Here is a 17,018-nt window from a genome sequence, read left to right on the forward strand (position 1 = left end):
ATAACAAAATTGGTACCAATGTTTAGTTTTTTTTCTTAAATTATTATGACCATAATGCATCTTATATAGGACAATTTTTAGTAAAATGGCTTGTCGCTTTTCTTTAGAGGCACAGTAGTTCCTTTTTTGATTACTGGAAAAGATTGGAATCAGTAGAAAAAACAAGAGTGATATGTAGGGGAATCAAGATGTAGTTATTATCATTATTATTTTCTGGCACTGGAGTTTGAACCCAGAATCTTCACACCTTCTTTCATTTTTCTGACAGAGACTAATTTGCAAAGTTGTCCAGGTTGGCCTAAAAGTTGTGATTCTGCCTCATTATCCCTTTATATCTGTTGCCCCACTTCCACCACACATTTGACCAGATTCTTATTTCTTTATTATTATTATTATTGTCTTTTTGAGATAGTCTTGCTATGCAGTTCAGGCTGGCCTTGAGCTTACTTTGTAGCCCAGGCTGCAATGATCCTCCTGCCTCAGCCTCCTGAGTGCTGGAATTATGAGTGTGCCACCATTCCTGGCTTATTTTTGTGTTTTTGAGACAGGGTCTCACTATGCAGTTCAGGCTGGCCTTCAGCTCCCTCTGTAGCACAGGCTAGTCTCAAACCCACAATGATCCTCCTGATTCAGTCTCTGAAGTGCTGGGATTACAGGCCTGTGCCACCATACCTGGCTAAGATTCATATTTAAACCAGCATTGTAGGGGATGGGGATTTAGCTCAGTCGCATAAGTGCCTGCCTTGCAAGCACGTGGTCATGAGTTCGATCTCTGATATCGTTGAAAACAAAAACAAAAACAAAAACAAACCAGCATTGTAGGTGATGATTCACATAAATATCTAGGCACGAAGATATTGTTTTAAAGCAAGAAAAGCAATGCTGGGGTTGGTGGCTGAGGCCTGTAATCCTACCACTTTGAGAGGCTAAAGCAGGAGTATTTCAAATGGGAGCCAGCTTGAGCAACTTGGCAATTTAGTGAAATGCTGTCTCCAGATAAAATAAAGCATATGAAAGGGCTTGGATGTAGCTCAGTGGGAAGACATTGGGTTCAATCCCCAGTACCATACATATAAAAATGAGACAACCAGTAACCATTTAGGTGGGCAACATCATAACTCTGGGGAGAGTTGGACCAGATCAAATAAGGCTTTTCCTACCTCCTCTAATCAATCTGCCTATTTTGGCCTGCCTCACACTAAGACCTTCAGCCTCTTTATGGAGAACTGGAAAGAGCCCATGAAAAGCTCCATCCTGGGCCGGGTGTGGTGGTGCACACCTTTATTTCCAGCATTTGGGAGGATGAGACAGGAGGATCACTGCAAGGCCAGCCTGGGCTACACAGTGAGTTCAAAGGCAGCCTAAACTACCCAGACTCTATGCCAAAAAAAAAAAAAAAACAAAAAAAAAAAAAAAAAAAAAACAAACAAGAAAACAAAAAAACAAAAAGCAAACAAAGAAACAAGCTCCATCCAAAGCCAGAGGCTGAAGGGAAGATCGGTTTGGTAGATACTGTATTTAGAATGACTGGGAGGAAGTACATTAAAGCACAGTAGAAAAGGGGGACAAAATGGCTTCAGACCTTTGGGCTTGAAGTGGTTATTTTAATGGTATGCCATCTGGGTTAAGAGCCTAGGTCAGAAAGAATTCCTGAGGCTGGGGATTTAGCTCAGTGGCATAAGCACCTGCCTTGCAAGCAGGCGGTCATGAGTTCGATCCCTGGTACCGATAAAAAGAAAGAAAGAAAGAATTCCTGTAAGGAGAAGTAAAAAGATATGGTTTGGTTGAGATTTGCTGAGTTTGAAGTGCTTCTAGGATATCCTAGTAAGGATGTTCAAAGTCAGCATCTCAAAGAAAGATCTGGTGTAGGTACATGGATTCGAGAGTCATAAGCTAACAGACAATAATGGAAATGAGTGAAATCATTGCTGGAGAGGAAATACAGAAGTCTGGAACAAAACCTCAAAGAACAGGTAAGGAAAAGTTGAAGAGTAAAAACTTGCCAGTAGTGCTAAGGACAGACATAACAGGAAAACCAGCTTTCAGAGTTCAAAAGGAGTGACAAATGGAATTATATTGAGCTCAGCAATGGTGACTTTGAAGAGAGTGACTGGAGCTAAAGGTGCGGTACCAGATGGCAGTGGATTGAGCAGTGGGAGATGAAGGTTGGAGACTGCTGGAACAGGCATTTTCAGGCTGATGGGCCAAGAATGGAGTCTTATGGTCATAATATAATAATCTGAGGGATTTTGTTGTTGGGACTTTTTTTTTTTTAATTTGTTTTTGCTTTGGGAGGCAAGGTCTCCCTACCTAATCCAGGCTGTCCTTGAACTCACAGCAACCCTCCTTCCTCAGCCTCGGGGCTGGAGTACAGGTGTGAGCCACAAAACCCAGCTGTTGCAGAGTTGTTGTTCTCCGTTTCTATGCTAACAGAAGAGTGAAAAGAAAGTACAGCGATATAGGAAGTAAAAAAACCAACTGAGAGGCACAGGATAGAATCTAACGGATAGACATCAGAATTATTCTTCAAACAGGAGGGGTCTACATCTATTTTATACGTGGATGGGAGGAGGAAAGGATTGGCTGGTTTGGGAGCTTCCTGTTGGGTAGCTCTCCCTGAGTTTCTCTTGAAGCTGGAGAACAGGCCTTGAATAAAAGTTTGTTGAATGGATAAATGAACATTTTTCCTCAGCCAAAATCAAGGGTTAGTAGGGGGACATAAGTGTTTGTCGTATTTTAGGCAAAAGCACGGTGGGAAGCAGCTAGACACTCAACTTTAACATTAGAGATGAGGCTGAGAGCAAGTGGGATGTTCCTGTAAACGCGGAGGCTACTGCATTCGGCTGGCAGAGCAAGTTTTTTTTCCAGAGCCTCTTGCTGGGGTTTTGATATAGGCTCTCTCCTCCATGTCTAGTCCTTTTGCCTGTCACAGCCTACCTCTTAAGTCTAAGGCCTGGAGACTCCTGGTCCTCGCGGAGGAGCAGCTGGAAGCCACTTTGATTATGTTCCACTACAAAAGGAGGACAATACGGCCCCGCCCAGAGCGAGGCGCGCCTCCTCCCCCCGCCCCCCACCAGACAGTTCGAGTGCGCGTGTCCGCGCATCTTCCCGCCGGCCAGGCGGGAACCTAGTCCAGGTAGCAGCAGCCCTGGCGGGGGGGGGGGGGGGGGGGGTGGTTTATGTAAGCGTTGCGCGCTCCCACGAGGAGGCAACCAATAGAAAGTCCCGCCAGGTCGTGCTCGCGCACGCAGGGCGGGGGGAAGAAGCGCGAGACGTGCGCGCGCCCTCTATCTCGCCACCGCTGCCGCCTCCTACTGCTGGCCGTGGTGCTGCTTGTGTGCTCCTTCGGCGGACCTGGTACCTCTTTTGTGAAGCGGCAGCTAAGAAGACTGGCGCTCGCTATGGCCGACGAAAAGCCTAAGGTGAACTCCATGGCGCTTTCTGTCTTCAGCTCGCGACAGGCAACAGTGGGGCTCGGGTCTGGCCGGAGCCCGCCCCGGGCTCCCCGCGCCTTCTCGGGCCCCCCACGGGCGGCCACGGCTCAGGCCGGGGCGCTCCGCCTCATTTTCCCTCCCTCCCTCTCTTCCTCCCTCCCGCGCAGGAGGAGGCCAGCCCCCCAACCCCGCCCCACCTCCACCCCCCGAGGGGGGAGGGGCAGCGGCCCTTCCTCAGGTGCCAGCGCCCCTAGAACCGGAGGGTACCTTGTAGTTTCAGGAAGTTGGAGCCTCAGATATGCGACCTTAGACTTAGTGGAACAGAACTTCTGAGCGCGGTTTTTGAGGTACCAGGAAGCTTCCCGTGAGGATGGGAACGTGCGTCTGAGAGGCAAAAGGAACTTGCTCCTTTGGGGTGCATTGACACCGCCTCTGCTTTCCGAAGTGGTTTAGGAGCTGCAGAATTCCTTTCACACTAGATTTTGGTGAACTTCGGATTGAGTTGAAATCTACCGAGAAGACAAGAAAACAGTGCATTTTACTTACGACAACAAAGGGAAAGGAATATAAGACTTCGTAACTAAAGATCATTCGTGTGTGTGTGTGTGTGTGTGTGTGTGTGTGTTTAACGCATATATTGAATTTGTTATGAGGCTTAATTTGGTAACTTTATCAAGAGTCTTGTAATATGTGAATTGCAAGCTCATTTTTCCCCCTCGCCTCTTGCACTGTTTCAGCAGTTATCCTTTAAGTGCTTCCCAAAGAAAAAGACATTTTTATCTATAGGATATTTTGTCAGTGATAGAAAACGGCATTTAAAACAATTCAGTCTCAAGACAACAATGCAATAAATTGGGAACCATCACTTAAAATCTGTTACCTTTGATAGTGTTAAGCATAGGCTTTTCTGTTTCTGTGTCAGCTACCTAGTACTATTGCAGGGTACCTCTCATACCGACTTCAGTGACTGAAAACAGCTGTATGCTATTTTATCATAGGGAATGAAACCTGTTGACTTGTGAACCAGTTTGGACTGCTGCTACTTTAAAAGGTGCCTGGTTTTCACATTTTCCAACTTACACTTTTTTCTTTCAACAGGAAGGAGTCAAGACTGAGAAGAACAACGACCTTATTAATTTGAAGGTGGCATTTGAAGGTGGTGGGGCAGGATGGTTCTGTGGTGCAGTTTAAGATTAAGAGGCATACACCACTTAGTAAACTAATGAAAGCCTATTGTGAATGACAGGTGAGCAATTGGTATGTGCAATTTAATACATTCCAAAAAACAATTTCCTTGAGCCTAGAAACTAAGGTAGCATAATACTACAGTAACTGTTCCTGATTGGATGCATATGCATGTATATCTTTGGTATATCAGCTTTTATTATGTATTTGATTCCTCATGAAAATTCTGAGCTTGGTTAGTATTGCTTAGGAGTATATTATACTGGAATGTATCAGGTTGTAGTCACCGACTTGTTTGGTCCTCAAGAGAATGTAATTTTACTTTTGTAAGAAAATGAGTGGATTTGATGAATTTTTCTCAGGCTTATTTATTTATTTGGTACTGGGGGTTGAACTTAAGACCTTGTGCTTGCTAGGCAGGTGTTTATGTTACTGAGCTAAATCCCAACTCCAGGCTTATTTATTTATTTAAAAAATTTTTTTCTTTTGTCTTTTTTTTTTTGTCTTTTTCGTTTTTATCGGTACCAGGAATCGAACTCAGGACTGCCTGCTTGCAAGGCAGGCGCTTATGCCGCTGATCTAAGTCCCCAGCCCTATGCTTATTTATTTTTTAAGTTAATTGATTGATCGATCATTTGATTGGTTTGAGACAGGGTCTTATCACTGTATAGTCCAGGCTGGGCATTAAATTTAGGTTGGCCTTGAACAGTTGGCTGTCCTCTTGCTTCAGCCTTCAAAGTGTTGGGTTTACAAGTGTATACCACCACACCTCACATTCTTTTTTTTTTTTTTTTCCCCAGTGGTTGGGGAGGTAGCTTTGAGAGAGGATCTTGCTGTGTGGCTGGCCTCAAACTCAAGGCCATCCTCCTGCCTCAGCCTCTCACGTGCTGGGATTAGAGGCCTGCACTACCGCACCCCATGTTTTTATTTATTTATTTTTAAACACTATGCATGGTGGCACAGGCCTCATCTCAGCATCTGGGTAGTTGAGGTACCATTGCAAATTCAAGGCTGGTGTGGGTATTTAGCCAGATCCAGTTTCAAAGTAAAATGAAAAGGACCCGGAATGTAGCTCAGTGAGAGCACTTGCCTCCCATGCAGAGGTCCTGGGATGATCCCTAATACCATGAAATACTTTTTTGTTTTGTTTAGAGATAGCCTCATTGTGCAGTCCAGGCAGGCCTTGGATGCATGATCCTCCTGCCTCAGCCTCTTGAGTCCTGGGATTCCAAGCATGAGCCAACACACCTGGATTTTATAATTGTTTCTATTTGTGGTATTGGAGATCAAACCCAGTGTTACACAGGTTTGGCCCAAGTGTGCATTTTGCTGCACAGCCAACAACCCTAATTCCAGAGCCCAGAAAATCAGTAATTGTGAGCCAAGATAAACATTGTATTAAGTGTACATTTGTATTTTACTCAGAAAGACACTGTATAGACATTAAGAAAAGGAAATAGAGGAAATGTCTCGCTTTTATTTTCTGTGTGTTAGGGGTTGAGCCAAGGACCTTCATGATCTTCTTGCCTCAGTTTTATATGGTGCTGGTATTACTGGTATACCCCATTGTGATCAGCCATGCCCACCCCCCTACTTCATTGAACCTAGATCTTTGTACTGCTACATGCCATTTATTCATGTATGGAAGTGGTGGTAGCACTGAGCCTTATCCCCGTTGTTATTTTGAGGCATAGTCTTGCTAAAACCTTGCTGGAGCTGGATATGAATTTGAAGCTCAGCCTCTCAAAAAGTGTTGGGATTACACGCATGTGTATCTTAGATTGGGTTTAAAGACACAATGGGGCCCAGGCTGGCCTCAAATTTGCCACACTCCTGCCTCAGTCTCCTAAATGCTGAGATTATAGGCATTTGCCACCATACCCAGTTTAATATTTTGTAGTTTTGTCTGATTTTCATTAGATGCCTACCATGTGAAGCATATTATATTAGGAGTCAGAAGACAAAAATCCTGAGCATTCTATGTACTCCACATTGTCTTTAGGAGATTATCCTGTAAAAATGAGTTAACAGTATGTTGGCCTTTAACCAGCCATAATTCCAACACTGAGAGGCTGAGGCAGGAAGAGTACAGCTTTGAGCTCTTCCTCCTGGGCAGTTTGTTCATTTTTTTTTCCACAGCAAAGTTTTATTAAAGGTAGAGAAAGAAACAGGTTCTGCAGAGTGAGTTAGGACCAAGTAAAAATAGGAAAAGAGGCTCATCCTATTGCGTGAGAAAGACCCACTATGCAAGAGAGAGCACTGGCCTGGGCAGTTTAGTGAATTGGCAAGACCATGTCTCAGAATAGAAAATGGGAGGCAGCTCAGTGTGAAGGCCCTGGGTTCTATCCCTTGTATCATGAAAAATTAAAAGGATTTGGAATGTAACTCGATGAAGAGGCCCTGGGTTAAATTGCCAGTATTGCCAAAAGAGAAAAGTTAAAAGCTGGGCATGGTGGTGCACTCCCAGTGTAATCCTAGCATTCTGGAGACTGAAGTGGAAGGATCTTTGAGAGTTTGAGACCCTGAGCTATAAAGTGAGCTCAAGACCACCCTGAATTGCATAGTTAGACCTTGTTTCTTTCTTTCTTTTTTTTTTTTAATGGATACCGGGGATCGAACTCACAACCACGTGCTTGCAAGGCAGGTGTTCATACCACTGAGCTAAATCTCCAGCCCCAGGTAGACCTTGTTTCAAAAAGACAAAAAGAAAAGTATCTGCCAGGCATACTGATACATATCTATAATCTCAACATTTAGAATGTTGAGATAGAATTGCCAGGTGTTTTAGGCCAATGTGAACTACATGTGAGACCTCATCTCGAAAAAACCAAATTAAAAATATCGGTATGAGGCTGGGGATGTACTTCAGTGTCTTAAGTGCCTGCTTGGCAAGTGCAAGGTTCTACTTGATTCCCCATACCAAAAAAAACAAATACAGGTGTCTTTTTCTTTTTCTTTTCTTTTTTTTCTTTTGGTCTCTGAGACAGGGTCTCACAGTGCAGTTCAGGCTGGCCTTGAGTTCACTTTGTAGTCCAGGCTGGTCTGGAACTCAGAACAATCATTCTGCCTTGGCTTCCCCAGTGCTGGGATTACAGGTGTGTGCCACCACACCCAACTAGTAGATTCCAATTTTAAAGATTATGTGTGTAACCCCAGCCTTTGGAAGGCTGAGGCAGGAGGATTGCCTTGAGTTTGAGGTCAGCCTGGATCACACAGGGAGACACTGTCTCAAAAACCAGAAAACCTCAGGAGCTTGCACTTGCTAGACAAGCACTGGTGCTGCTGAGCTAAACCCCCCGCTGGTTGATTTGTAAATAAGTTTTGTTTTGCTTTGCTTTTGTTTTGTTTTGTCTTTTTGAGACAGGGTCTCACTATGTAGTTCTTTGGGGGTTTTTTTGGTACCAGCAATCGAACTCATGACCTCACATTTGCCAGGCAGGCACTTACGCTACTGAGCTAAATTCCCCACTATGTAGTTTTGACTGGTCTTAAACTCACTTTGTAGCATAGACTGGCTTTGAACTCACAGCAATCCTCCTTTCTTTGCTTCCTAAGTGCTAGGATTGCAGGCATATGCCACCACACCAGGTATAAATAAGTTTCCAGTGTGGATTTATCCTGGCTCTTTTGTAGAGTGGTGGGTGCTTTCTTTTTTCTTGTTTTTTTTTTTTTTTAAATGAGTACCGGGGATCGAACTCACAACTGCCTGCTTGCAAGGCAGGCGCTTATGCCGCCGAGCTAAATCCCCAGCCCCAGTGGGTGCTTTCTGAGAACACAGAATTTTATGGATTTAGATTAGCTCCTTTTGCAAAATGAAAAAACAGGGAGGGACCTAAAGGAATTTCCTAAGTCTCAGGGCAGAGGCAGAGCTAAGTCAGCAATGAGATTTGTGCTGAAGGGGAGCCCAAGTTCTGGTTTATATAATCCTAAAAGAACATTTTCTTTGAACTTTATCTTTTGTCAATCCGAAGGCAAGTAGAGAATTTCTTTGATAAGGAAAATCATAAAAAGGAGTAAAACCATCTGACAAAGTAGTTATGAGAAACTAAAGTAAAACGATGACTATAAGGGATTTAACCGGGAAATATTTCTTGGTGGGGCTTTAAAAATTCTATTTATATTGCTCTTTCAGGCATTCTGTATGCCTTTTCAGTTCTCTGAAATACAAGTGGCTATAAAAAAATACAACTTTTGTCTGCGATTTTGCTTTTTTTTTTTTTTTTTTTTTTTTTGGTGCCAGGAATCGAATTCGGGACCTTGTGCTTGCATCACTAAGCTACATTCCTGGCCCGATTTTTTGTCTTTTTGAGACAAGATTTCGCCAGCAGTTGAGGCTGGCCTTGAACTCATTTTGTAGCCCAGGTTGGTCTGGAAGGCAGTGCTATCCTCCTACCTCAGTCTCCTGCCTCAGTCTCTGAAGTGCTGGGATTACAAGCGAGCGCCACCGTGCCCAGCGTTTTTTTTTTAGTCCTAAATGACCACCATTGAGTATACCAGTGGATGTAGTGAAGGCAGGATCCAGCATACAGAAGGTATTTGTTGTGTTACGACACAGATTCTGGCTGTGTAGTTCAGGCTGGCCTTGAACTGGAGTTTATCTTTCTGTCTCCGCCTCCCAAGTGCTGGGGTTACATGGGTGTCCCACCATGCCTGATATTGCTTAGTATTTGGTTGAAGCAGGAATCCAGTATGGAGTGTTTTGTTTGCAAATTTATAATATTCCGCAATGAATGGCGTGGCATTGAATGTTGCTTTCTATAACCACAAATTGAATTTGAATGTTACAAATAATGAATTAAAAATTATAGGTGTCTCCTGCCTGGTAGGGAATGCTTGTATTCGAGGAAGACAAGGCATAGTCTAGAAGTGGTGTCAAGCACTTGTGCTAGGGTTTTAAAGGAAGGCAGTATGATCTTGTTACGCATAGATTTTAAAGTAGATTTAGTGACACCTTGTTAAAATCAGGGTAAAGAAGCATTACACTAATGTTCACTTTGCCTACAGGGGATCCAATCCAAAGGCACTATCATTGAGCTACACTCCTACCCCTTTATTTTGCCACAGGTTCTCTTTTGTTGCCCAAGATACATAGGAATTTGGGATCTTTGTGCTTTAATCTTCTGAGTAGCTGGGGTTATAGAAATAGCTCCTGTGATTTGCTACAAATGTTTATTAATGAGTACTTTTAATATCTTTAATATGAGGAATGCAGTTTAAATTTTCTTCGTATCATTGATAATTATGGAAGTGTGTAACACAATCTAGTGCTTGTAATTTGAACATGATACAGGAGTGACTGTAATTTATTCACAACATAAATCCAAAGGTACTTTATTTCCCTGTCTGGTCTTCATTCTGCTATCACTGCCAACATCTTTGCTTCCCTTCCCCTTTCCTTACCTTTTTGTCAGGTAAGTAATGCTACTTTTGTGAAAATGGAGTCCCCTCCCTTTTTTGAGACAAACAATTTGTTTCTTTGTTTTTGGGTCTAGGATCTTGTTAGGCAGTGAATTTGCTATACTCTTCCTCGAGTGTCCTAAGTGTTGGGATTACTTACAGGTGTGTGCCACCATTCAGGCTTTATTTTCTTTATTTTTTTATTTTTTTGTCTTTTTCGTTTAGGGATCGAACTCACGACTGCCTGTTTGCAAGGCAGGCGCTTATGCCACTGAGCTAAATCCCTAGCCCCTATGTTTTATTTTTACTTCCTTTATTTTTTTTACTTTTATTTTTGAAAGATCTTAGTAAGTTGCCTAACCTTGAATCCAGCTTGTGATCCCCCTGCTTTAGAGTCCCAGAGTGCTAGGATCATGGCATGTTTCACTTTATTTACATATGGATATCTAGGGCTCTAGCAGATTGTATAAACTGTTTCACCCTTGTCTGTTCTGTTCTGTTAAGAGATGGCATAGGTGGGCTGGGATGTACCTCAGTGGTGAGGTCCTGTCAGAAAAAAAAAAAAGAGGCCAGGTGTGGTGGTGCATGCCTGTAATTGCAGTGCTCAGGAAGCGGAGGCAGGAGGATCTTTATGAGTTTGAGGCCAGCCTAGGCTACATAGCAAGACTCTGTCTCAGGAAAAAAAAAAAATCAGAAACCATTTATTTTACACAAATGTGTTAAATGCATTTGTTACAAAACAGTGTATTGGATTAGGAAGATTCATATTAGATATGACCATGTCCATCCATTTGTTATCAAGTATGCATCTTAATCATGTGTGTACTGTGGTTGGTCGTTCAGTGAAGTCTCCATTTTCATCAGCTTACATGGGCATTTACCTCTCATCCAAAGGCTTTTCTTTGGGTATTTACAAATATGTATCATTTATATTATCATTTAAGTATTAATGTTAATAATAATGTTTTTGTATACCTGTACTATGAAGTTTTAATGTTAGTAATGTTTGTTTATTTCTCTTGGGTACCGGGAAAAGAACTTACAAGCTTGGCATCTGCTAGGCAGGTGCTTATGCCACTGACGTACATTCCTGGCTTCTAATAATGTTTATATGTATATACCTATATTGTGTTTTGGAGACAGCTTCTTCCTATGTAGCACAGGCTAATGTCAGACTCCTGGGAACTTTCCTGCATCCGCCTCAAATGCTGGAATTTCAGCTATGTGACATAATGCCTGGCTAAATTTACATACTTTATTTGGAAAGTACAGTGAAACTAAATTTTTGAGACAATGGATGTCAGCTTAGAAATCATCAGTTTACTATAAAGAGAGGTGTGGAAATGAGTTGCATAGTGGAAGATTTCAGAATATGAGTGAATGGGCAGTGCCATGCAAGGCCATTTTTTCCCTTTTTTTGTCTGTTTGAGACAGGGTTTCACTATGCATAAGGCTGCTGGCCTTATGCTCACTTTATAGCTTAGGCTGGTCTTGAACTCACAAAGATCCCCCTGCCGCAGCCTCCCAAGTGCTGTGATTACAGACATGAGCCACCATGTCTGGCTCCTTTTTCTTTCTCTCTCTCTTTTTTTCTTTTTGGTGTCGGGAATTGAACTGGGGCCTCATGCTTCCCAGACTGGTGCTGTACCACCAAGGTATAATCGTGGGCTCTGTGATGCCATTTTAGTAGTGATTGATTTCAGTGTACACACTTTCTAAGAATGTCACTGTCCAAGCAATTGCCACAGATCTGCCCCCAACTGGGAGCTGCTAGCGGAAGCCAGCAGCACTTCTGGGTTCTGGGCTTATCTGGTGTCTCCAAAATGGCTCCCAGCTTACTGCTCAGTCCCATAGGAAGACTAAGTCCTCCGCACTTACTGCCTGCCAGTGCAGTCCTCCATGTTTGCTCCTCCCCTCCATTGCCATGTCTCTCTGAAGAGGCAGGCCTCTGGTGTCGCCCTCCATCACTGCTGTACCCATGGTTTGAACAGCTCCTCTCAGGAAGTGAGTCCCATCTCAAGGTGAAAACACTGCTGGCTATCACCTTCTTCCTTGAAGCTTTTCTTTTTACTGTCTCTGTTGACTTCAGTTCACACTTCAGATTCTTCCTGGGTCCAGGGGACCTACTTCCTTCCTTCTGGTCTTCCTCATGATGCTGTACTCCAGTGTCTGCATGGTGACTCTTGGAGAGGCTAATTTTTCTGCTGCTTACCACTCCACCATCTTCCCAGAAGTCCAGTTATGTTAATTTACGACGGAAATGGACTCCTCTCAGACTATTAAAATTTATTTTTTAATTTTTAAAATCAGTATCAGTGTGGTACTCCTGTATGTAGTGATCAAATCAGGGTAATTAAGCTATCTGTCACCTTAAATATTCATTTTCTTTTTATGAGATCATTTGAGATCCCTTTTATTATTACTGTATTTATCCTACTGTATAATAGAAAATTGGAACTTATTCTGTTGAACTAATTGTAAATTTATACCTATTAACTAACTCTCATCCTTTCCAGTCTCTGTAACTACTGTCTACCCTCCATCCTATTGGCATTCCATTGTGAAATGAGGGCCAGGACATCTATTGGCTAACATATGAGAACCATGTTTTTAGGTTCCATATATGAGTAAGAGCATGTTGTATTTGTCTTTCATTGCCAGGCCTATTTCATGTAACATCATGCCCTCCAGTTCCACCTGTGTTGTGACAAGATTTCATCTTTTTAATGGCGAGTATTCCATTGTGCCAAAAATACTACACTTTCTTTATTATTTGTCTTGGCTATTGTTCTGGCAGGTGAGTAGGGTGTGACAAACGGTGTGACAAACCAGGGTGTAAGTGGCCATGACCTCTCCGTCACAAAGTCAACACATGTGCACAACTTCTGAGTCCTGTACCTGATGCCATTCAGAGAATGCAAGCAGGGTTGTCATAGGACAATCTAGATCTGACATCAGGATGGGGCTATAAAAGGCCGTGACCGTTGGTCTTGTGGCTGCTGCCTTTTTTCTTTCACAGTGGCGCACTCTGTATGCAGGGTGTACTTTCTTATGTCGTACTCACTCTGCAGTGGTCTGCTACCTCATTTGATGCCCAGTTCTTTGTTCAAGACAACAAGAGCTTATAAAAGACAGCTAGGAAGAGTATAGCACTTCAGTACCTGGTAACATTGTGAGTGGTGCTGTAATAAGCATGGAAATGAAGATATTTTTCAATATGTGGGTTTTATTTCCTTTGGATGTACACTCCAAGTGTCATTGTTTGATCAGATGGTAGTTCTATTTTTAATGTTTTGAGGAACTTCCAAATTATTTTCCACTGTGACTGCACAAATTTACATCCCCATCGATAATGTGCAAGTGTTCCCTTTTCCCTATATCCTAACGAATGCTAATGCGATCTTTTATGTTTTTGACAGTTGTCATTTTACATTCATCCCAGACTTTGGTTTTGGGATTCTTTGTTTGATGAGGGAGAGCTGGACCTTTTACTCTATAGCTTTCAGAATTTCTCAAAAGAAACCTAAGTAGGGGTTGAAGGATGGTGCTGATTTGATCTGGAGATGGCACAGTTGGCCATCAATGACATTAACTTGCTCTGGGATCTTGGGAAAGCCATTGAATTTCTTTGGGCCTCATTTTTTTCATCTGTTAAATGAAGCGTCTGGACTGTGTAGTTTCCTAAAGTTGCTTTCAGCACTAAATGAATCTGTGATTTGATCAGTAGACTGTTCAGTGGATTACCCATAAAAGTTCGGCAATTCGATATTGACTACTTTCCATGCACATGAGAAGATCCATTATTCTAAACAATTACTCAACCAGTGTTGGCTCAGGAGTGGAGGCATTGGAGCATGAGCCTATAATGTATTCAATTTGGAAGTTAAATAATCTCTTTAATTGTTAGACATTTGCTAAAAAGTGAGTGTTGAATCACTTCCTGATCACTCATTCAGATTTCTCCATCCCTGTTGCTCCCCTTCATTAGCAACTATGATGGAGAAATTGTTTAGGCAATAGATACTGAACAATTGGTCTGTTCAAGAACACTATGTGGCTACATATAGAGATGTGCAAAGCATGCTTTCCACCTAGGCGCACACAAGGTCTGGGAGTTCATGCCACAAGAATGAAGCTAGTGAGATGATCCTCCCTTCTGTAGGAGTGGAGCCAAGTGAGACTGGTGAGAAAGAGCATGTTTAGTGAGAGCAACTCAGAGAGGGGAGGACTCAAAATAACATTGACTCATCATGTCTTCTCTGCCAGCCACTGGGTTGGGGTGGCACTCCATTGTCATTTTCTTTTGTTTCTTTTTTCTTTACTTTTGTACAATGCTAGGGGTTGAATCTAGGCATTACCTACTACTAAACTATGTCCCCAGATCTTTTAAAATGTTTTCTTTTAAAGCCAATCAAACAAAACAGTGTAAGAGACATAGGACTTCAAAACAATATGAAATCAGCAATGGTTACGATAATCCCCCTTGTCTTTAAAATAGCTGCAGATACCTTCAGACATAGTAAAAATCAAGCAAAACAGAACGGAACAGAACCAATAAAAACAAAACAATGAATGCAATAAAGGATTTCAAAACAAGACAATAGTAAATTCAAAATGGCTACCATGAATATATTGAGTTATCTTTGATGATAGCTACCCATGCCATTGGATATAATAAAATTAAAAAAATAGAATAAAACCCAACCCAACAAAACAATGGCAATGATACTGGACTTTGAAATAAGATAATAGGAAATTAACAATGGATACCATTGCCATTGCTACATTGTGTGTTGTTATCCTCTGAACAGATGATCAGACTACCTGTTTTAGACCTGCAAAATCAGTGAAATATTATAAACACTTACAAGCATTAAATTATATTTTATCTCTGTAGGTATCATCACAGCCTGTGTTTCTTTGGATCAGCTGATTGCTTATCCGGTGAGGGGTGAAGTGGGGGGAGTTAGCTCTTCTTGTTTCCCAACCTGTGTGCCGGAAGGGGCTGGCATCTGGCTCTCCCCACAGTGGCCTGTTAATGGTGCTGATTTGCAGGGAGGGCTTGCTTCTTGGTAACTTCTTATTCCTTTCCCCCCACGGTCTGCAGATGGCACTGACTCATGAGAAAAGGCTAGGGTCTGGCTGTCTCCCTAGTGGCCCACCCACGGCACTGATTTGCAGGGAGGCCTTGCTGCTTGTGACTTCTTGTTCTGTTCCTCTGCAGTCTGTGAATGGTGCTGACTCATGGGAAAAGGCTAGGATCTGGCTGTAGCCTCAGGGGCCAGCTAAAGTCTTTTATTTTCTACAGAACTTAAGTTGCCCAGGCTGGTCTCAAACTTGCAATTCTCTTGCCTCAGTTTCCTGTGTAGCTTTTTTTCTTTTTTCAGTACTAGAGCCTTCACACTGACCCATATCCCTCCCTGGCTCTTTCTATTTTTTATTTTGAGAATGATCTTGCTGAGTTCGTAATTGCCTGGGCCAGGCTTGAACTTGCAATCCTCCTGCATGACTCTCTAGAGTGCTGAGATTACAAGGGTAGATTACAGGACTACAGGTTAATCATGTGTAGCACCATGTCCAGCCACATGATTCTTATAACAATCTTGTTCAGTAGCATCATTTCCAGTTGTCCAAACTGAGCTGTGGCGAGCCCAGGTTATTTACCTAACTGGTAAGTGGCAGAACCAAGATTCAAACTCAGACTTGACTTTCCATCATGCATTTTTCCACTATAAATGTGAACTCAGTCAAAGGGTTGAAGATGCTTGGAAGAAGGACTCATGAGCTAGGTCTTGGCATTTTGGCATTATTTCACATGGAGACAGTGGCCCAGGTAAGGGGTCTAGAGAGCTCAGTGCACTGCTTGAGGCAGTAGTACAAGAAAAGATAGTGTCCTCACAACTGGCTAAGCCAGCTTTAGTTTTTCAAAATATGAAATGTATGAAAATAACACAACCCCAAACCATTTTAAAGTTTAACAATTGAGTGGTGTGTAGAACATTCATGATGTTGTGTTATCTACTTCCAAATACTAAATCACACCCAGAAGAGACCCGGTACCTATCCTACCGCCTTTCCCCTTTCTCCTTTCCTGCATCCTCTGCCAACCACTCATTTGTTTTCTGTTTTCATGGATTTACCTAGTCTGAATATGTCATATAAATGAAATGGATGTGGTTAGTCGTCACATCTTCCCTCTGCTTCTGTCCCTTCTTACTCCCTAATAAGGACATCTGGAATGACATTGACCCCACTCAGACAATCTAAAATCATCTCCCTATTGCAGAGTTCTCAATTAAAGCCCCATGCAGGTTCCCCTTTACCACGTAAGTAAAATATTCCCAGGATTTGAGTTACTAGGACATGGTCATTTTGTCTACTACACATGCCTTTTAAATAAGTTTTTTTGGGGCACTACTATCATTTTAAGGTAGGCAATCCAATACCATTTATGAGATCAGTCTGGGGTCATTTTTCAGTTAGGTGGAAGGTAAGGAGACTGTCAAGGACAAGAAAAGAAAGAAATCCTACTGGGTCCTAGTTGATTGGAAAGATAAGGAACAGTGATTCCCAAGAAGGGGCTTGCATCCCTCATCTGGAATGCTTTTCTATTCGACCACCCCAGGTTACCACACACCTTGAGAAGCACACCTCTCTGCTCTCCACAGAGTGACTTCTCTGTGAGAACCTTGTGTGCTTATCACATAGAGCGACAGGAGAAAAGGTTGGTGTCCATTGATGCAGAGAGATAGAAGGACGCTTTGACGAATGTTGACAAGTAATTGAAAAAGGGATGAATCATGGGGCAGCACCTCAAGTGATGCTGATAAGGTTGCTGAGTCTCCTTTTCCCAGGATAGAGTGTGGCTATCAGAAACAAGAGGGGATGTCATGCAGCTTTTCTTTTGCTGAGGAAAAAAATAGTATGAACTATAGGATGATTTAAAATGTCTTGTTTCCAGTATAAAGCTCAAAGGTAGATGCAATTTTTACACATATGAGT

The 17,018-nt window shown here is 42.4% G+C and overlaps 1 long non-coding RNA gene across 8 annotated transcripts in view; it reads left to right on the forward strand.

The window, feature by feature from the left end:
* Positions 1-3,261: 3,261 nt before the first annotated feature.
* Positions 3,262-17,018, forward strand: part of LOC111755642 (uncharacterized) — a 148,523-nt gene continuing 134,766 nt past the window's right edge. For all 8 annotated transcript variants that reach the window (XR_010045202.1, XR_010045207.1, XR_010045201.1 and 5 more), the window contains exons 1-2: positions 3,262-3,422; positions 4,533-4,680. This is a non-coding gene — a long non-coding RNA (uncharacterized LOC111755642). The remainder of the gene's footprint in view (positions 3,423-4,532; positions 4,681-17,018) is intronic.

This window comes from Cavia porcellus, unplaced genomic scaffold, assembly GCF_034190915.1.
Source record: "Cavia porcellus strain 051 isolate PalLab524CR breed Dunkin Hartley unplaced genomic scaffold, mCavPor4.1 scaffold_32, whole genome shotgun sequence".
In the NCBI taxonomy this organism is placed as follows: domain Eukaryota; kingdom Metazoa; phylum Chordata; class Mammalia; order Rodentia; family Caviidae; genus Cavia; species Cavia porcellus.